The sequence below is a fragment of the Uloborus diversus genome, chromosome 2, assembly GCF_026930045.1.
Source record: "Uloborus diversus isolate 005 chromosome 2, Udiv.v.3.1, whole genome shotgun sequence".
Lineage (NCBI taxonomy): Eukaryota > Metazoa > Arthropoda > Arachnida > Araneae > Uloboridae > Uloborus > Uloborus diversus.
The window spans coordinates 150,183,711-150,199,525 of record NC_072732.1 but is presented as its reverse complement, the minus strand read 5'-3'; the positions used below and the strand labels follow the sequence as shown (position 1 = coordinate 150,199,525).

General features: G+C 33.4%; 1 protein-coding gene across 1 annotated transcript in view; it reads right to left on the bottom strand.

Moving 5' to 3' along the window:
- The window catches only part of LOC129217411 (uncharacterized), a 59,565-nt gene extending 47,187 nt beyond the window's left edge, over positions 1-12,378 (bottom strand). The window contains exon 1 of the mRNA XM_054851709.1: positions 12,036-12,378. The gene's annotated coding sequence lies outside the window, so the exon portion shown is untranslated. The remainder of the gene's footprint in view (positions 1-12,035) is intronic.
- Between the last annotated feature and the right edge of the window lie 3,437 nt (positions 12,379-15,815).

The following is a 15,815-nucleotide window of genomic DNA, read 5'->3' as shown; positions in this document are numbered from 1 at the left end:
TATATATATATATATATATATATATATATATATATATATATATATATATACATATATATATATATAATAGCGTATTCACTGATCGAGTAGCGCTCCTGACGTCACTAACAATGAAACTCGCTCCACGACATGATAATTTGATAATATTTTCTGGTAATGTTTGACATGCAGGGAAATGCTTTATTTTGACAAGCCTGAACTGGATCCAATAATCTAACTATTTTTCTGGTAAGACTGACATTTTAGGAGAATGAAGAAACAAAAAAGAGTGGTCAACAATGAACGCTATCTACTGGAGTTCAGAGTCAATCCACTGGAGTTAGGGTCACAATTTCAACTATGAAAATATCACCCAACAGGCAAAGGCTTCGTTCCAATGTAGAAGCAATTTTCACCCGTCATAACTTGACGGGTGATTTTCTATAGTGTAGTCTCTTCTATAGTTTATATAGTAGTCTTATATATAATCTGTTTATCTGGAAGCGACAGTAAACAGATTGAAGTTCTGCCTTGAACTACGCATGCCAAGGCAATGAAAGGCCACCAGCTGCTTTTTCTTCTTTTTTTTCACATATTTTGACCATCCTCTTCCATTTTTCTACTGTTACTATGCCTACTCCTTGTCTATGTCTGCAAATGCATTTCCAAAGATATTTGCTGTTAAATATAATGAACTATATTCTTGTTATCTAGTGCTTTTGAAGTGTAATTGAAGTTTTTGCAAATTGAAACGCTCAGGGATTTTTCCCGAAATCATGATGGATTATCGGTTTACCTCCAGTTTTCTGTGAATATAGGTCATAACAGAACAGCTCGACATTCCCAAAATAATAATAATATCAAAAAATAATAGAGAGATATGATGAAACGTGTTAGCAAAATGCAGTGACTCTACAAGAAAGCAACATTCTTAGCAATTTGTGCTGACCCCAAAACCGGGGTGAGGTCACAAAGTAGTTTTCCTCAGTTCTAGTCGGTGACACTGATTTTATATATATATATATATATATATATATATATATATATATATATATATATATATATATATATATATATAAAAGTTTTCTTTTCTTCATGGTTACAATCCTTTGAAATGTGCTTCAAGGAATGGCCGGGTTCATCTTCAGTTGATCGTTTGTCAGCTTTTATCTTTTTAAAAACATAAGTAACTAATTTCGGTGGATCCCCCATTCGGAAAAATATCCCCAGTATTTGTCCAACGAACAAATGACATTTTCTTGTAAAAAAAACTCCCAAGTTTGAATACATTAAAGTTATCGGAAAATTTTTTTTTGGATGATCTTTTGATCTGCTGCAATTGCTTTAAGTTTCAACCAGATGCTGTTTTTTGATATTTTTGGCAAAATTTGCAAATAAAAGTATTTTTCTGTTTTTGATGATGCATAGTGCGAAAAAAGTGCCATTGGTAACAGTAAATTCCCTCAGAAAATTTGAGGTATGGGCTATAACTCCTTCTTTTTCCACAAATGCGTGACAATTAGTTGAAAAAATATTCCGCAATTCAAAGAGGAAATGAGGATCAACAAGCAAGCTTGAAAGTTTAAGGATCCAAAATTATATAAAATTTAGGTTTATGGAGTACTATGATCTGTTTCATTGGGTTCTCAATCAGTATCAGCAAACCTCTTATCACGACGCATTCTTTTGTCAAAAAAAACTGAAATAAACGTAGCATGTGAAACGGTTTTAAAATCACCATTCTGTTTTAGAATCTCTACACAGCTGAGAATAGAAATACCTACTAACAAAATAGTGACGGCAACTGTAAATGGCCACGATGGAAGAAATGTTGTCATTAATAGCAAAGCTGAAATACAAGTAAAAGCTCTACAACACCGAAATTCAACTCGAAAAATGTTTTTGTTACGTAAAACAGATCAAACATTCTGTTAAAAGGGCGGGCAGAAATTTTCTGTACACCTGCCTCTTCTTAGGCGAGTTCTGGACTGTTTTACCCAGGTTCTGAATGCAAAGCAAACAGAGTTGCACAAAGTTTCCTAATAACATATTTGAAAATTTTAAAGTGTATAAGCAATGAGTAGTTAATTTATAATGTACCAAACATCTAAAAATTCATCATATTTGACAAATAAAAAATTGTTTCAGGTAAATAAGGCGAAAACAGCATTTTAACGTGTTGACAAAAATTATTAAAATCGTCAAGCAAGAAAAAAAAGGAAATTGACAAAATTACTACGCATTTGTGATAAGGAAGCAATTATACCAGATACCTCAATTTTTTTATGGGAATTAATTTTTCGTACTACTCATCATCGAAAACAGTGAAACTTCATTTTACTAATTTTGCTAAAAATAGCAAAAAACAGTATTTGGTCGGAACTTCAACGCAATTGTGGCAAATCAAGAAATTGTTCAAAAAATTTCAAAAATTTTATGTTCACTTTTCACCACTAATGGTATTTTTCCCGCACTACCCATCAACAAAATCAGGAAAAAAGTTTTTTTCGATCCACATTACTACTTGTTAGGAAACATGAAACTCTCACATTGTATTCTAAATGTTTCCTACAGTCTTCATCCACTAACAGTTTAGTTTCAAATATTATTACTGTCAAATCCCGCTATAACGAACCCTCAGCGGCCGACTTAAGAAATCGCTATGATAAAAGGTTCTCTACATCGGATTTTTCAAAAAAAAAAAAGTCCATACTTGCTAAGATATTTCAATAATGAATGCCTTTATTACACGATATTTATGTCAGCGCTTTTGGATAAAACTTAGTGAAGCACCGTTTATACGTTTCTCTTTTATACGTTTTTATCAATTATACGTTTTTAAAATTGGTCCCGGCAAAGTCTAATACACATTAACCTTTACCTATTATACGTTTTTTCGTTTGTACGCTTTTTTCATACAGTCCCCTTCAAAAACGTATAAATGGTGCTTCACTGTTTTAGTATTAAGTATTGTGCACAGCAATTAAAATTAACTAACTGTAGAAATATTTCTTTTTATTTAATAATAGGTGGGAGGGAAGAAAGATACTATTTTTAGTTGCACGCTTTTGCATTTTATGTACATTTCGTTCTTTTTTCTGTCAACTATTGTAAACAAATCTACAACTTGTTTATCTAGTTTCTGTCATAAAAAAAATTGCTCGAAAGGCTGACAGCTACCTTAGAATTACAATTCTGCCACATAATTAGTGACTGCAGTAAATTTAGAAAAGAAAAATTCCTTTGAAATTGAGAATAGGCTTTTGCTGCTTTCCAATTTCAAAGTAAATTCAACTTAATCTTCTACAGAAATTTTTTATGCTTGCCTAATGTAGCCATGGTCAGTGTCTTGTTCACTTTATTTTTAGAGAAACAATAGACGAGGAATGTGGTTCTGGTGATGAAAAAGGGGTTGCTTATGGAAAAATCGGTAAAGAACGCAGCTGGGACGTGCTATGAAAAGCTGAAATTTTTAGAAATTTCTAGACCGCTGTAGCCGATTCTCCAGCATTTTGTTACAAGCATTTGAAAATACATTAGCGACATAGGGCTTCAAATAGAACCATTTAAACAGTTCGCTACTGCCGGGGAATCGTTACATCCCGGGTTCGAGCGGGGTTTGACTGATAAAAAGTGTAGCAATCGAGTTTGTTTCCCCCATTTACTTGATTTCTCCTTTCATTCCAACTGACCTTTACAAAGAGAACTGTTCTCGGGTACAAGATAATGTCTGGTGAAGGAAAAATTATCCTGCTCTTTACCATTGAAAACAGTGCGGAAATTAGTGTGAGCTGTCCCTGTAGGCAAAGTTTAAAACTTCAGCGACACCGAAAATTCTTTATCCATGAAATATTTCAGATTCGTCACGCATCCGATCATTTTCGAGTCAGCCTAGCCTCGGATTGAGAGTGAAAATATCAGGTTAAAAGCGGATGAATGTTGACACTAAGTTCGATTACATACAAATAGTTTCTAATGCGGTTCACCTTTGCCAGTAATTTTCAAGGCACGGGATACTTTTTACCCTATCGTAGCTCCAGTGACCGATTATAACTATACTGCTATATATATATAATCGCTTATTTATTTAAAAATATATTTTTTAAATAAATAAGCGATTAGTTTTTATTTCAGATGTTTAGTTGAATAGGGTAGGTGAGGGTAAAGCCCCGCAATTTTTAGTTTATGTAACATTGTGGTCGATAAAGAGAAGTATTTCTCACTATTTCAAATTAAAACCGTAGAATGGTTTATTAGCTATTGCCTCTCCTAATTAAAGCTCAGTCTGATCATTAATTACGGAGAAATTTACAAATGAACCGAAAAAAATAATTTCGGGGTTTTACCCCACAAAATGGGGTAAAGTCCCGCATTGTAGGGGTAAAGAACCGCAATGCGGATCCTTATCCCAGTCAAGATAATACTGGATAAAAGAGGATGACTGCATAAAAAAACACCTGATAATAACTCTGTATAACATTATTTATTGGTTTAGATATTTTTAGTTGTAATTCCATACCTGTATTTAAGTTATCGAATAAAAGGAAAAGTCTCATTCTTTTTTTCTTTTCTTTTTTTCTATTTTTGAATTTATTGGCTTTTTGGCCAGTTTTTTTTTTTTTTTTTTTTTTTTTTTTTTTTTTTTTTTGACATTGGTATTGTGAAAAAGTTAACTTATGTCGTTTGACTCCATATCATGCTCTTTTCTATTTTTCGCACTGCTTTCCTCTCCTTTCCCATAGCAAGCTGTTCTTTTTCCATATCTTTTCTATTCAACCTACTGGACCGCCACGAAGAATTTGACGATTCTTTCTTTTTCTTGCATAAATAAATTACGGTGGGATGTAGTGCTCAAGTGGATTCATGGCATACGCAGCAGTACTCAGTTGCAACACTTTCGGAAATATTTCTCTTTTCCTTTAGGAGCAACGTGTAGAGAAAGTTTGTTTGGTGTCCGTCTGAACACCAATTTCGTCCATGTTAATCATTTGGTTGGAGCTGAACTTATACTTTTTTAACGCGGATTCCAAGTTGTCAAAGTATTGTGAGAGCTAAGCTCTATTTGAAACCCATGGCTGCTCTAACTACGCTGGTTTTGCTTAGAACTCTCAGAGACAGCCTATTTCTCTTCATGAACTCACTCGCAAAATCCCTACCAGCAAGTTGGGATTGAACACAAAATTGATGATTTTATGTTGTTTTCCTATGCATATTTATAAAGAAGAAACCTTAGAGATTTTAGAGAAAGACCAAAAAATCTCCGATGGAGAGGAATACAAAAAAAAAAAAACAAATCTTTTTTTCTTGTTCTAAAAGGTAAAGTAAAGGTTGATCTAAATCTTCAAAGTTTCTCACCTCCCCGTTTCTTTTGTCGATCCCCAGATTTTAACACCAATTTTAACAGCTGCCATGCAAATTGATGAGCATTCTTCTATTAATCTAAGCGCTTCATTGAGATAAACCTCCGTCATTGCTCTTAAATCTTCTTTTTATTTTGTACGTCCTGGAGTAAATTGCAAAAATTAAAAATATGTTTTAACTGAAATGAGCGTGAAATTTTATTAAAATAAAAAAATACCCATATAATCTTACTCGAATTCAAATTTGTGAGCAAATGCGAACAACCGAATATATTTTTTAAATAAAAACAATTGCTCAAACACATTCTAAAATACTAATAATAATAATGAAATAGTGGAAACTGTCAATTTGGGGTCAAGTAGGGCAAATCCTCGCACTTTTGGAGCTGCGGGGATTTACCCCAAAACTCCTGCGGTGATTTACCCCCATTTAACCACTTTCTGGAAAAACGCGCCATGTTGTTTTAAAAAGCCCGCCGAAGAAATTATTTTAACCCGAAAATAAAGCTTAAATTCAGCAGTACCATCAAGAAATTCGCTGATTCTTTTCCTCAAATCCAGCAGTTTGTGCTGCTTAAATAATGTTTCAGAAAAGTTACATGTAAGTAGTAGAAAACTGACTTTCCTCATTTTCTCACCTCGAGAGTGATTCATTGGGTCAAACTTTCATGGAACAATTAGTTTCAATGAGACAAAACTATCACCCGATGGTCAACTTTTTACTCGATTGAGGTCAGTCAAAAAACTCGGTGCAGGTTTTTACCCCACGCGGGGCTTTACCCCCACCTACCCTATCTGTTTGTAGACTCCAGCTGTTTGGATGCTCCTCAAATCATGCTTTTAAAAGCAATTTTTGTGCTACTATTTATGTGCTATTTTACAATCTGGTGTGAATTTGTATGGAAGTATAAATATTTCTGCCATAGCTCAAGTTATTTATTGATGAAGTCATTTTTTCCCTTATTTTCATACATTTGTGTATTTTATGTCTAGTTTAATTAAACTTATACCAAACTATCAAGTTTTCAATCAATCATACATCCTAAACTTCGTCTTAAAAAGCATATTTTAGACAAACCATAAAGGTTTAGGAGCATTGTGCAGCCTTTTTGATTTAAAAAAAAATGCATGAAAAGGTACAAACTGGTAACTAAATAAATTTTAGAAGGATCTGAGTGTTCAAGTTCGTATTTCGAATGTGTGCACGTTGTTTCAAAACAATGAAACTTATTTTCATTTAAAAACTTGAAAATAGACCTCCTTTTAAAGCAGTGCAAAATGTTGCGGTGCGGAGAGCGAGACAATATTACAATGCAAGATATCACAGGAGACACTAATATATTTTTGCCCAGCGGTCTCCGAAATCAAAATGAGCCCTGCCTGTGACTAAAAGCATCAGTACAGAGTAAGTAATTCAAATTAATATCAATACAAATCCCCCCCCCCCCCCCATGTTTTTTTGTTTGACAAAAATCGACACTTGACTCATTCAATCGACGATATCTTTCCGAGTTCAACGATATTGGCATTTTATGGGAAAAGCTACATAGGCCAGTAAAATATGGAAAAAAAAAATTCGTTGATGCTATATCATTGAAATTCAACGTGTGCAAAACTCTACAAAATGTAGCATTTACTAAATATCAATGAAACGAGTGCACAAAAAAATACTAAATAAATAAAAGTGTTCATCTTTCATCAAATAAATCAATGCTTTACAAGTGAATTCCAGAAATTTGTTTCCGTCGCAACTAACAATCCAGAAAACAGCCTTAACTTATCAGAAAATCTTGCATAATAGAAAAAAAAAAAAAAAACACGAAACACATCGCCAGGTCATCCGAGGAGTGCAAGCATGAAACTGCAGTCCTCGGATGGAATGACTGAGTTGGCGCTGTATTTCATGTATTTCTACCTTAGCCCTGGCTATAGGACAGTAACTTACTGAACACAAGAAACACTTTTGTTTTTCTTAAGGAAACCTTTATGACAATATGAATGTACATACAAAATGTGCACTCACCCAAGTTTACACATGCATGTAATTAAACTAAGTATCATTATCACATTATGCTATACTGTTGTAATGTAATTCAAAATATTCTCAACTATGCCCCCCCCCCCCCCCCAGTGTCAGTTTGTCCAATATTCGCGTCCGGAATAAAACCCTGGTTGAAATTTATGAAGTTTTAAGAGTGGCTTCACCATCTGCGAAGTTTCAAGTTAAATCACCAAGCATTTTTGTAATTTTCTACAAAATAACTGCAATCTAACGTAACCGATCAGTTATGCATGGGCGTAGTCAGAAGTCACGAAAGGGAGGGGCAAGCAAAGGCGCAACAAGATGGGGATTTTTACTTCTCTCCCCCGCCCCCAGTGCCGGACCTTCGACTTTTCGAAAGCGAAGCAAAAACTTTAAACTGCTCGTTCTTATCCACCTTCTTTCAAGTTCCAATACTAGATTTTATTTTTTTTTAAAGAATGAGTTAAGTTTTAACATTAAGGATAAGATTAATGATGGCAAATTCTGTATGTTCAACTTAATGCTTTGCAGGAAAGTGAAACATCAAAGGTATTAAGTCCTAAATGAGTATTTTAGGTCATCATTGCTGACGTTAGAAGAATGGTCGGAATTCAGGTAATATTCCGTGAAATTTTTTGAAACTGAAATTTTAAAAACGCAAATTTAAACCATCATATTACACTTCAACAAGGAAAGTGACACGACTGGGAAAAAAAAAAAAAAAAACACAGACTTCGAAAAAATCAAGGTTTTACGAAATAGTAGATTTTAGTAATTTCGTTTTAGATACTGCAAAACGAGTAAAAACATTATGTGATGTTTAATGATTAGTTTTCTTGTCTAAATTAATAATGCATACTTAAAGTTCGAAAATTTTCCTTCTAAATTATGGAAATTTAATGATGTTTCAGTATTGGTAATATGATTTTTTACGTCACCACGCACCAAGTATGTAGGCTAAATTCCTGCGAGTTTTGTAGCAAGAAAGAGCATTAAATTAGGGTTTTTTTTTTTTTAAAATCAAAAGCTAGTACGTTTTTCTCAAATGTTGAGTTGTCACTTTCCTTGCCGGGTTACGGGTTACGATATGTTGAGACGTTCAGAGACGGGATAGGGGCTCAGGGTCAGAAATTGTTTTAAACTGAAGACCTAAAAATACACGTTTAGTCCCTGTTAGACGGCATCAAGGAATCGATGAGGGCTTGAGGGATCTACCCGGAAATTGGTCGAGAGTAAGGCTTTTAAGACACAAGTTTTATCTACCTTTGGTGACGTTAGAGGCTACGGACAGACATTCGGAGTTCTAACGTTAAAACGCTTATTTTAAAAGTCATCTTTGGCGGCTCCCTACCCTGGAAATTGTTTAAAATTGAAGTCGTAAAAATCACCACTATAGACTTTTTTACTGGTTAAGTGAGGGGAAAAGGGCCAGGTAAACGGCTCCCCTTTAAGAAATATTTTAAAATTGGAGTGCTAAAAATACAGTCAAATTATATTTGGGAGATTAAGGAGGAGCGTGGGGACCAGAGGCACTCTTCTAGAGAAAGACGGTTTTTCCTCCTTGCCCCCCTCACGATACGTCAGTACAATTCTGTGTACATATGCATATCATGTCATCCTGAAAGACCAAAATTTGAGTTCACCGAAAATATTTCGCTTATGTCTTTGGATGTGAATGTTGAAATTTGCCGGTCAAATGTCGACATTTACCACATTTCGGACTTTATATATATGGCATATTTTCAAACCAGTTTTGATTTTTTTTTCATCTTGTTCGGAATTCAGCAGTAAATGAATTTACTTCTCATCTTTTTAAATCGTGTTTCGTCCTAAGCAGCGTTGCGTGTTTCGTAATAGAAATACAGATATACTCGAAAATTGCGTTCCAATTGGGTCATCTTATGAGCTAGATTTAAATGCTCGCAAGGTTTGAAGTGTAGTACTGAAATTACTAAACTTCGTTCTCTATTAGGAAATAACAAAGATATGTAATACATGACTACAGTGTAAATATTTATCTAATGTGCAAACGTTGAGGCAGCAAACCTAATTGACTTGTTTATTTAGAAACCGTGCATAATATAATTTGCCGAGTGTCAAGGGGCCATTCCATGCGACGGGATAGGACATTTGAAGTAAGTTTGTACGTAGTTTTTGTTTCATAAATGCAAATAAAACAAGCTAGAAATTATATTTTTGATAGCAACGATAAAGACTTGTCATAGGAACTATGTAAAACATTAAAAGTTAATCACTTTGGAGAGAATAATTGAACGATACACAATAAAATGCCTGTGACGGAACGGGAATCATACGACTCCCGGTCCGACACGAGCATTTTATTGCATGTTCTTCAATTATTTCATTTAAGAACAATAATTTTTTTTTGTTCTACGTAACTCTTAAGCAAAATTTTTATGGGTGCTATCAAAAATAAAATGTCTAGATATTTATTTGTATCAGCAAAATCTACAGACAAAACTAATCCAAATGTCCTGTTCTGTCACATGGAATGGCCATAAGATGTTTGAAGTCAGTTTTGAAAAAGAAATGACATTATTTTTATACTGCTTCTTTGAATCTATTTTTTAAAATCTGACTGTCGTGAATTTGTCATCTTTTGGATTAAGTAACGAAGCATTTATTTATTACACTATAACTTCGGCCAATATCATGAACTTTCATTGACTATCTAATGCAGTACATGAATTAAATTAATCGTGTACTAAATTAAGGATTATTACAATTACTAGAAAATCGCCCGTCCTTGTATGACGGGTGAAAATTGCTTCTTTATTAGAGATTTACCGTAAAATTTGACTCGTTCAAATAGATATATAAGAGAGAGCATTTAATTTTTAACATTGATTGCAGGGTTGGCAAAAACCCGGGTATTTTTAAAAAAGCCCATGGACCCCAGGGTTTTTTGGGTTTTTTAAATAAAACCCAAAAAAAACCCAACTAAAGCTGGGTTTTTTAAAAGAAATGTGGGTTTTTTTGTCTCTTTTTAGGGAAAATGTAGGGTACTTGTAGCATATTGTAGCGTAAGTATATGGACAAAGAACAAGAATTGTCTTGGGGTAAAAAAAACTGGAAAACTAGTTAAAATTCAGCGTTTTCTGAAGAAAAGTATGAAAGACGACGAAACTCAAGAATGGTGAAGTTTCAGATTTTTTAGTTTCCATGATTACCAACAGTTAAGGCAAAATTACGTCTTGAGTGATAAAATCTATTGTTCGTTTTTAATTACTACTTTTTTTTTGCATTTTACTTTATTGTAATTCATTTTGTTATGCAAAACTACTGTAGAACCTCAAGTAGTTTAAATCCCTATTTACTGAATTCCAGCTTAATCAAGACATTTCTTTGAATTTTATGTTGCCTGTTTTTCTATTTCTGTGTACAGATTAAGAAATATTAAACTTTTTTGTAAGATAATGAAAATACTGTACATCCTATTCTGTTTTCTGTCCGACCATTTGTAAAACCTGTTAATTTCTAAAAAAAATATAACTTGTTAATTCGAAATTTCTGACGTGTCGGGTTGCAGAAAATAATTCACATGAAAGCCTTTTAGCTAGAGTAGTTTCCTCTGTACAATCTACAAATATTGAGAAAACCAGACGTGACAGGACTTAGTCAAGATAATTTGAGTTATTTATTGACCAGTTAAAGATAAAAGTTAAATATATATTTTTTAAATCTTTGAAGTATTTTTTAATGTCGTTAAGAGTTAAGAAAAATAGTATTAAAGTTCAAAATTCATTTTTTATGTCCATTGTCTGTGGTGATAAGAACAAATAAAATAGAAGTTTAAATTGTAAAAGTATTTAAATTAATTAATTTTTTTAAAAACCTCAAACATTTTTAAAAACCCAAAAGTGGGCTGAATAATGGGTTTTTTTAAATGGGTTTTTTCGAAAAAAAAACCCATTGGGTCCAACCCAGTTGGGTCCAATCCGGCCAACCCTGATTGATTGGGAATAAGTTAAATTCATCATTGCCATAATTGCCTGAACTTAAAACGGACCGCCAAGTTATTTTTACTCAATGTCTGACCAGCAAAGCAGTTGCTTACTGGATCTAGTTTTGCCTTGTTAAAACAATCACTTCTTTGCTTCTCAAACGCTGCCAAAAAATATTATACAACTATAAATAAAATTATTGAATGTTAAGTGATGCAACAATGAAATAATGCCGTCTCGGTCGAGAAAAGTTATGAAGATCTGTTACATTTTCTGCCATCACATGGTCAGAAATGAACTGAACCAAAAGTTTATAAATTCACATGCTAAGCATTGATTAAGCTCTATTAAAGTAGCAATGATGATTTTTTTTTAAAGTGGAGTTAATCGATTTGGCTACTGAGGCATTCATATATGAGGATTATTTTGTACTCTCCAACCACGGATTGTATGGAATTTTCTAACGTCCAGATGAGACAAGTCTATCTGAATGTGGGGGGAAAGTAAAAATTTGATGCGTGTATTCCGCTCATTTGAATGAGACTCTGCTTCTGCAAAAGCTAAAATCGCTAAAAATAATAAATTTTGTCCATTTCCGGCTGTAAACGAATGTTTGTCTTTCCATACAATCCGTGGTCAGACACTAAGTTCAAGTACAACATTGATTTAAAAACAAACATTACACAAAATTCCAAGCAAAAAACTCACCTTCGCATCTTTCAAACATATCCGAATAGGACTATCAAAGAGCAGTTTATTGCGAAAGAAGGTGGAAATATTCCGTTTTGATTGACTCAGCTGTGTTCAAACAGGTGAGCTTTTTACAAACTGTTGATGGCAAACTTCCATGCATCGCATTGTTACCTTTCATAATTCCAAAAAATCAAAGAATATAAAATGGAACATCTAACATTCTACGGTAACATTTCGATGACGAGAAATCTTTCGAATTTAATGCACTTCCAATCAAACTTTTAAAATGTCATTCCGAACGCACGGCGGGAAAAGCTATTTTGACGGATGATCAATTTGCTGCTGCAGAAGTTGTCTGCGTTCTGCTGTTGAAAAACAATGAACCGCGAAACATTTGTCGCTTGACCGCTTGCGTCACGTGTTCTCTGACGTGCGTGAAAGTTTCCCCGCTTTCTCTAGTTTCTGGCTTGCTTTAATGAACGCTGGGTTTAAATTAAGTGCTTTTCGGAATGATGGCTATGATTCTTGGATGGCGATGTACGGAAGAAGCAATAACATCAGCAGATGCAATAGATGAAATGGAAAATTACCTCGTTTTCCAAAGATAAATAACGTCAATTTACTTTTGTTTTGACTAATGAAGATTTTGAGCTTCATGGCTTCTTTAATAACAATTAAGTTCATCATTTCATTGCGTTGCTTTATTGAATGAAATTAAAAATTTTCAAACCAAACAAAATTTTGCTGAAACCTATTCATGACAGAAATCTGTCCACAAAGTCAGTAGCGTGTAGCACGAATTTTTTCAGGAGGGGGTGGAGGGCACTTTCTGACACATAAACACATACATATTTTCAGTGCCGGATTTGCAAAAACTTGAACTGCCGTTCTTAAAAAGCTTCCATTTAGTTTTTATGTCCAGATTTAATTAACCAAAACGTTAAAAAAAAAAAAAAAAACCCTATAGATAAACTGAGTGACATGGGCGCCTTTTTCTAAAGGGGTCTAAAACATTTTTTTAGGGGACCTGAGACTCCTCCTCCCTTTGCAGAATTTTTCCCAAATCGTAGTATTAAAAACGCAGTTTTAGTCAACCTTTAATGATGTTTGAGGAAGTGGATCGGGATCAAGATTCCCCAACAATTATTTTTTAATTGACGCCAAAATTCACTGCTAGAGTCAATTTTTGTTAATGCCTGTGGAAAAAGAGAGTTTCTGAATGCTTCTCAAAATTGAAGTAAATTTTAGGTCATCTCTGGTGACTTTAGAAGGTTGGAGGCTTAAAGAAATTTTCGGAAATTGAAGTTTTGAAAACGTAATTTTAGGCTACCATTGATAACGTTAACGAAATGATTCGGAGATTCTCTCCAGAAATTTTCCAACATTGATCAGTGAAAAATGCAATTGTAAGAGCATATTAATTTTTCATATCACATAATGATTTCTCCTTTTGAAAACATTCTTTCATTGTATAGAATTTTTAATTAAAAAATTAAATTTATCATGAGAATTCATGACTACGTTTTTGTTTCTTTGCATTGTTGACAAATTCAATCGATGCTTATGGGGATTTTACATTTTAATGTAAGAACTTATGCTTACATAAAATTCCAAACACCATAAAAGCGGGAAGTTTCTTACCACGAAAGTGTATTTCAAAGTGATTTTGCTTAAGAATAAAAGAAGTAGCAGCAACTGATGATAAAAAATGAAATAAACTTTTCATAGTGGCAATGAAATGGAGATTCCCCACAAAACAATAGGAACATGATGCGCATAAAATGCAGCATTATCTATTCCAATATTCCATTTCTAGGTACAAAAAAAAAGAGAAATGCAGCAAGAGCAACTGTAATTACGTTGCATCACCATCACAACTCACGTCCGTATTTGTACATTTGCAGTTCTTTTCATTTATATAAAAATAAATCGTTGAATGAGTAGCATAAATATGTACTAACTGCAAATTTGTCACAATAGAATATTTCACTTTTGTTGAAAAAATTACTTCGAAAAGAGACTTGAATACTTTAAAAAGATAAAACTTGGAAATAGTAGTTACATAACATTTAAATCAAGTCTTCATATTCTTCAGAAAACGTGGAATTTTTTTTTTTTAAGTGTTTCTCAAGTCAGTAAGATGGGGGTGGGGGGAAAATAGTATATGCCTTGGGCGATTCTGGAAAAATGTCTTGTGCGGAACGCTAAGTTTTTTATTTTATTCAAGTAACTATTAATTAAATATGGGACTAACTGTTGTGCTTTGATCGTATATTAAAGCATGTATTATTCGACAACAGCATTTTTTTTTTTTTTTTGAAGACTTTGGTTTGTAGGAAAAAATGAAAAACTGAGCGTTACGTACGGGCATTTATTCGAAAATCACCCTTTTGATGATTTTCAGGAGCAATTCTGTTTTGTGATAGTTTTTTGTTTTTTAACAGGCTCTTCTGAGATAAAACGTTAGATACGTTGGGATTTGGTATTTTCCTGACCGTGAAATTTGACATCAGTTAGAAGAACGTTTTGTTTTATTTTTGTATTAAACATACAAGGAGCAAAAATTTTAATTTGGCAAGCCCCAATATTGTTTTAGTCCTTTAGTGCCAATAAAATTTTCCTTTCGTACATGCTGTAGTTTTACTTTATAATAAAATTTGCAAATATTACTTCTTAGTGACTCGGTCCTAGCTCGGTAAACATAATTTCTTGGAGAAACTTATTTTCAGAGCAACCTGAAGCCCATCTCGCTTTTTTGATTAACTCAATTATGGCCTACTAAATATTACTTCATGATGAAGAAAGAAGCGGACTATCCTTAAAGCATGGCACCTTTTAATGCGTATTCCATATGCAACAACTATATGGCACAAAACAAATTTTGTTGGAGAATTGCATCTAACCCACTATTACATGTGAAGTAGTGAAAAGAAAAGGAATGTAAGTGGATTTTTTCAAGCTTTGAGTAAAATGAGTTTAAAGTTTAAATCCTAAGATGGGCTTTCGCAGAACTTTTTTCCTAAATCTTGCTGTATAATAACATCTACTAGAGCTACTAGTACCAATAACAGAAAGAATTCATCCTTACATTTGCTATAGTTATTACGTAATCTCGAAATTTTTAGTTTTGGCACTCACATGCTGTTGATTCTCACTGCCTCATATACATCAGCTATTTCGTACGTAATAAGCTAATAAGCATGAATATAAAGGTATGTAGAAACAATGGTAGTTTGCGTTAGTCTCTAGCGACGGCCCTTTGTTGTTTATAACAAATGATATTAAATATTTTACTGAAAATAACTACCTTTAACTCAATCCTGTTATCATGCAGCGTATAACCAGAATTTAAATGGAAACCTTTTTTAAAGCAGTAAGGTGATTTTCCTTTCTGTGATTATTAATCAGGCGCGATTTAATTGCTAATTTGCAAACACATTTAGCTGATATATCTTATGTGTGTTGTGACATAATAAAGTTACTTCAATGTGTACAAAATTTAAAAAAAAATTAAACTCAAAGAGAAATATTAATTTGTGAACTTTGAGTACAAAACTATTCACAAAAGTAATTTACAACACTTAACTTTTTTTTCCCTTAACAGTAACCACATTTGAGAATATATTTTCTTTTTTACAAATACAAATGTGACGTCCAGCAACAGGCTCTGGCCCAGCTAGGCTGGTCCTAGTCAATTTATTAGTCCTCAATGAAGATCAATAGCTCTCTTAAAGCTATCCACCCCTTGCTCATTACCAACTCTTCCGGTAAGCTGTTCAAAGTGCCCACAACCCT